The sequence below is a fragment of the Chinchilla lanigera genome, unplaced genomic scaffold (assembly GCF_000276665.1).
Source record: "Chinchilla lanigera isolate Chin_1 unplaced genomic scaffold, ChiLan1.0 scaffold00006, whole genome shotgun sequence".
NCBI classification, from domain to species: Eukaryota; Metazoa; Chordata; class Mammalia; order Rodentia; family Chinchillidae; genus Chinchilla; species Chinchilla lanigera.
Genome location: NW_004955407.1, coordinates 389,128 through 395,127, shown reverse-complemented (window position 1 = coordinate 395,127; position 6,000 = coordinate 389,128).

The following is a 6,000-nucleotide window of genomic DNA, read 5'->3' as shown; positions in this document are numbered from 1 at the left end:
TTTTTGGTTTTTCTCCGGTACCGGGAACTGAACTCACGACCTTGCGCTTACCAGGCAGGCGCTTTTGCCGCTGAGCTAAATCCCCAGCCCCTAGGATTCCTACTTTTGATTAGTGAATAAAATACAAAGTAACCACATAACTTTCCCAAGAGTTGTAAATTAGAGAAGCATCAGAATTAGTGAAAAACCTCTCATATAAAACTCTATCCATATTTCTCCATCATTTGTATCCTCTGGCTGTCTTCAACTTATAATAACTCATTTTTAGTTAGGTAATAAATTAGCAACTGAAATGTTAAATGAGAACAACTGAGATGTGGTGTTAGAGTGTTCTATTAGTAATAAAAGGAAAACCACCCTCCTGCAGGATTCCTATTTAGTTGCCATCAATCTCCATCTCATTAGCCCTCAATGAGAACCCTTTACCACAAAATATATAATGTTATTATGAAGAAAACGCTAAGGACGTAAGAATCACCATTTTTCATATATCCAATTGAGATTTTCTATTTAGGTACTACTACATTGAAGATATATAACCTATTTTCATGAGTTAAACATTACTTTACCTGACAAGCAATATAGATTTTTATACAAATTTTCATGCTTATGGTTTATCCTTAGGACAGTGTTAATTTTCCTATTCTAGAAAGACTCAATGTTATTTAAAATTTTGAAATCAAGATAAATGACACGTGTTAATTTCTAAAATGAGTAAACCATACATTTTCAAGTATTTACCTGATTTAAAATATCCTATCAGCTTCTATGATTAAAAATCTGTGTTTTACAATTAGTTATTTGTAGAGTCAACTGTATGAACTATAGATATAAATTGTTTTTAAATTTTGTCATTTAAATATATCTTTAGAGAACCCAGAATACAATTAATTCTATTAGCTCACTTCAAATACACTTTTGCTCTTTATAATTCTCATATATCCAGTAATATTATTGAAGACATAATGATTTTAACTATGCATGCCTTATTTATTACCATTATTTGTATTTTTTAAATAAATATATCTACTTAAAATGCAGTCTTTAGAAATTCTGTGACAAAATCAAAGGCCACTCACTTGCTAATAAACTTGTAACTGCACGAGAAACTTTTCTGTCAAGGTGATTAGCATAAGCATTGTTAACTCTATTTGTTGAATATCCACTGGTATATCATCTAGAACTATTATTGCTATATCCTCAAAGTATCTTTCAGAAAATGGTGAATATAATAGATAATAAATGATTGAGAATTTTTAAAATTTCTACACTGACAAAAAGTAAGATTTAATGAGTATAAAATTTTTTTACTGGAGTTTTGAATTCAATGTATTCTTTCTTAGTCATATATTTCTTCAAAATAATTATATTAATATATTTATACTATGGAAGAATTTCATTTTCTTCTTACAAAAATATAGAGCTTTGGTATAACTTTAGGCCCCCAAGAGTAAAAAAGTGAAAATGCAAAAATAATTAGGACTCAATACCTGACTAGTGTTAACAAATATGAATATGAGTAACACTTGCTTTTAAAGATTACTGCAAGTGCTTTGTTCCTGGGACATCATTAATCATTTTGTTAGTAGCACTCCCTCTTAGATTTACAACACTGAGCACTTCGGTATCTATGGGACGAAAATGTCTTTTAGACATTTCTCATAGACTATATTTAATTTTTTTGATTTGTGCAATGAAAACTTTAAAAACCAAAATTTTACTTTTGAAGGAATAATTGTTAGCTGTTTCTTAAAATGCTAGTTATGCCTGTTGGAATGACTTCATTTTTGAAACATCAGAGGCATAGCACAAATGTGGATCATGGCAACAAGCCAACTTCCATTAAAATTGAGGAAAAGAAAGAAGTAATACAAAGAAAAGTTTGAGTTTAAAGTCTTACTTACCTTATTTTAAAAACAGCAGCAATAAAAACCCCTAAGAAAAGAAAGAATAAAAAATTATGTCCTTCTCACTGGTAATTTAAAACTAAAATGTGTTTTGAGAATGGGAATTTCTACTATAAATAAATCCACTCATAGTTGTTAAAATATACCATCATTCTACAAAATTAGAAAAAATATCATGAAAACTGTTTGCAAAAATAGTTAAACAATTTTATTAAGAGGCCAAGTAATCATAATTCTTAGCATTGCCATATTTCTAATCCTTTTAATTTTCAAGATACATATGACAAAAATTTTGCTAAAATATGCGTCATAGGGGCTGGGGATTTAGCTCAGCGGCAAAGCGCCTGCCTAGCAAGCACAAGGTCGTGAGTTCGGTTCCCGGTACCGGAGAAAAACCAAAAAAAAAAAAAATATATATATATATATGCGTCATATACTGGACTGCAAAAATATTTCACATACATATTTATGAATTACCATATTGGTGAGATTTTTTTCTTCTATTATTCAATTAAAAGAATTATGTGTAAGACGTAGAAAAGAGTACTGACTTGAAAGGATTATCTTTTAGGGTCAATTTATACATTTAAGTAGTTATATAAATTTTACACATAGTAATATTTTTAAAATATGATACTTAAATATTAATTTTATGTGATACCTTTTGCTTATATTCTTTCAAAGAGATTGCCTTCTTTTTCTAGTTGTTTTAAATATTAGATAAAGATCCTCTTCATATTTTATATTTCTATCCAATCTCATAATGCTTGTAATTTGCTGATTCCCAAAGAATTTGAATGCCATAATAGAGTGGCTGGAAGCTATTCTTTTTGAAGTTATTGTTCTTTTAACTAGCACTAGTCTGACAGCCTATAAAGTCTGCTGGAAAAAGCAAACTTTTACTTTTTATGAATGGAAACATTTTAAAAAATCTCCAATGCACCCTGCAAATTCAAAATACTAAGTGTATATCTTTAGTTTATTGCTTTCTGTTTATTCAATGTTTATAATTTCACCAAATGGGATGCTTCAAACAACAGTAGGAAACCATTCCATCTTTATGTAAATTGCTTATTTTCTACACGTCTAAAATTCCTTGGAGAAAGGAAAATATTTCCTTTCCCTTCATTACAACTTTGACCTTTCTACATTAAATGCAATAGTTAAGTATAACTTAATATAACCAACAAAAATTATTATCTGACCAAGCATCCATGTTAACCTCTTTATACTGTGTAACAAATACAATAACCACAAAAGATGTTGTTTACTGGCCTAAAATTATAATTCCTAAATTTTAAAATAAGTATATTTATTGGTATCTTAATTTAATTTAACATCTGTAAGTTCATTCATTCATCCAACTAATGTTTATCGAACACTACCACATACACATTAGTGCCCTCTTTGAAACACTGAGGGTACATGGTGATCAAGGCAAGCAATGTTCCTCTTTCACAGATGTCTTTCTAGGAGTAAAGACACACAAAATATAGTGATCTGTTGTACTGATTAAACCCATAATGTTACATAGCATGACTATGACTCTTTCATACCAAGTGTGAAGGGCAATCTCTGAAGACATAATATTTAAACTGGTATCTTAAAAACATGAAGGAAATGGCCATGAGAAAATGTTGAGTAAGAGCCTTCTGGACAGAAAGAGTAGTTAATGTTCAGGAGTTCGGAGTGTTGAGAGCAGGTGGAGCAGTGGTATACATTCATGAGGCGATAGAGCCAGAAAAAAGGAATGGGGTCAGATTATATGAGGCTATTGGAGTAGTTAACTGGATTAAGTGCTTTCAAGAATTTAATATTAGAACAAAAAAAAATGACCACTGAATTTGGCAAGATTTGGCAAGACCACTCCTTTGGCAAGGAGCTGAAGATGTAGTCAAGAAAACTTTGTGGCGTTTTATCATTAATGTGTTCATTTGTTTAGAATAGAGGATGATAAAGCTATTTATAGATTAATGTACAGATCTGGCAAAAAAATGATTACACATGAGAAAAATACTTGGAGGAAAGGTCTGAAGAAGTAGAAGGATTAAGCTTTAGAGCCTATGTAGGGAAAGCAGTTTTTGATAACAGCAGGTTCACAGGACTCCAAAGAGAGGGAAGGCAGAGTATCTAATAAGCAGATAAATTCATAGATTCATTGTAGAAAACTAAAGATGTTATTATGTGAGTAGTTTAATTTTACCAAGAAAAGTCAGTATAGGAGTGGGAATGGAGAATGGGAAAGATACATACGTAGTTGGAGGGTGGGAAAGTGACTACATATATATATGAATGTATGTATATATGTATATATATATATATATATACACATACATATAATATATAATGGATATTCATGTGTGTATAAAAACAGGGAAAAAACTGTATTTCAAAGACATCTTTTTATTAAATATTTTTAAGCCTCTTATTGAAAGACCTGAAATTTTGCTGTCCAAGGACTCTGACAAGAGTCCTCTTTTCCATAAGATAAAGACAAAGTAAGGACCTCTCAATGCCATATGTTTTTCTTATATTTTATTATTTATTTGTCTTTACTACAGAGTAAATGGCAGAACCATTATGGCTATTCCGCTATGATTCAAAACCTATGAATAATAAATTATTTGAATCCTGAGAAATGTATATTCAACCTGTCTCAAATATTATTACAGGGTAATGAGCTCCCATCTGAATTTTTAAAAAAGACAAAAAGGCACTAATCTTTTAGTAAAAATTTTTTTCTGTATGGAAAATGTCAAAACCTCCTGTCATTTGTCATTTAGGAGAAGCACATGGGAAAGATGATTGTTTTGTTCATCATGCCCTTGTCTACACTAATAGCTTACTGAGTTCTTTCTGGATATGTTGTATGAAATTCAATATGCAGGAATTTTAAAATATACATTTATTCTTTGGACTTGATGTGAAATTAGATTGTGAATTATGGAATAAGTTTATTCTCCATTATTTTTCTCTTCTATCACAGCCAAAAAATATAAAGATTATTATATGTGTGTATTTAATTAAACATCATATACTTAAATGGCCATATCAAATTTTAAATGGCCATTTTGAATTTTAGATAATTTCAACAGTTGCAGTGCACACAAAATAAGTTATAAAAAGTTTAATTTAATACTAAATAATAGTATATTTCTATAAAATGTGTGGATAAAATTTGCAAAGGTAGAGAAATTTAATCCCTCAGAGCTATATTTAATAAAAACTGTAGCTAAAAATATTTTTCCTTTCTACATTATTTTTCAAGTTATGTCTTTGTAATTTGACATGAACCTATTCATCATTAATTAAGGATCTGGCAGTATATTCAACTACGCTTACAAAAGAGGGGGAAACACCTGTGAGAAAAAGAAGTACAGCCCCACCTTTTTTTTAATTTGATAAATCACCATTTAGAGCTTCAGTACATACTTTCCACTTAGGTTCCTTACATAGCCTGTGTTCTCTTTTCTGGTTTTAATCACAATATGGTAGAGAGATTAACATAGTAAAAGGGTGTTCCTTGAACTAGAATCCTACCTATTATCTACTTTACTCTTAGCAGTGAAGTCCAGATTTATAGAAAGTAGTGTTTTTTTCATCTTATAAAAAAATCTACTATAATATTAATAAGTTCCATGTAAATTTTCATTGCTGGCATGCTTATAACTTAATAGTGTTACAGAATGCTCAGCTCTCAACAGGAGAGATTGTGGTGAATTGCATTACATATGTCATCTATTTGCTGAAAGAATATGGTGTTTAGCAAAACTACCTGCTGAGCAACATAATAAGATTTTTGTACAAAGTACAAATTACTAATTATTGTATTTTATTTTTCTATGATTTCCTAAGAGGCATTATCAGGGTCTTACAGATGGAGTAAGCCTGTTTATTAAAATATCTATTAGTAAATAAAAGTTACAGTTCTGGTGGTTGAGTCTGACTCTTGTATTGATATTTAATGCAGTTTATGTTTAGTCTATTAAATTTAAATCTTTTTTAGAACTTTAGTAATTCTGGATATAAAATCATAGCTGTAATTTTTCAAATAACTAATGACATTAAGAGCTAGACATAAGTTCATGTAAAT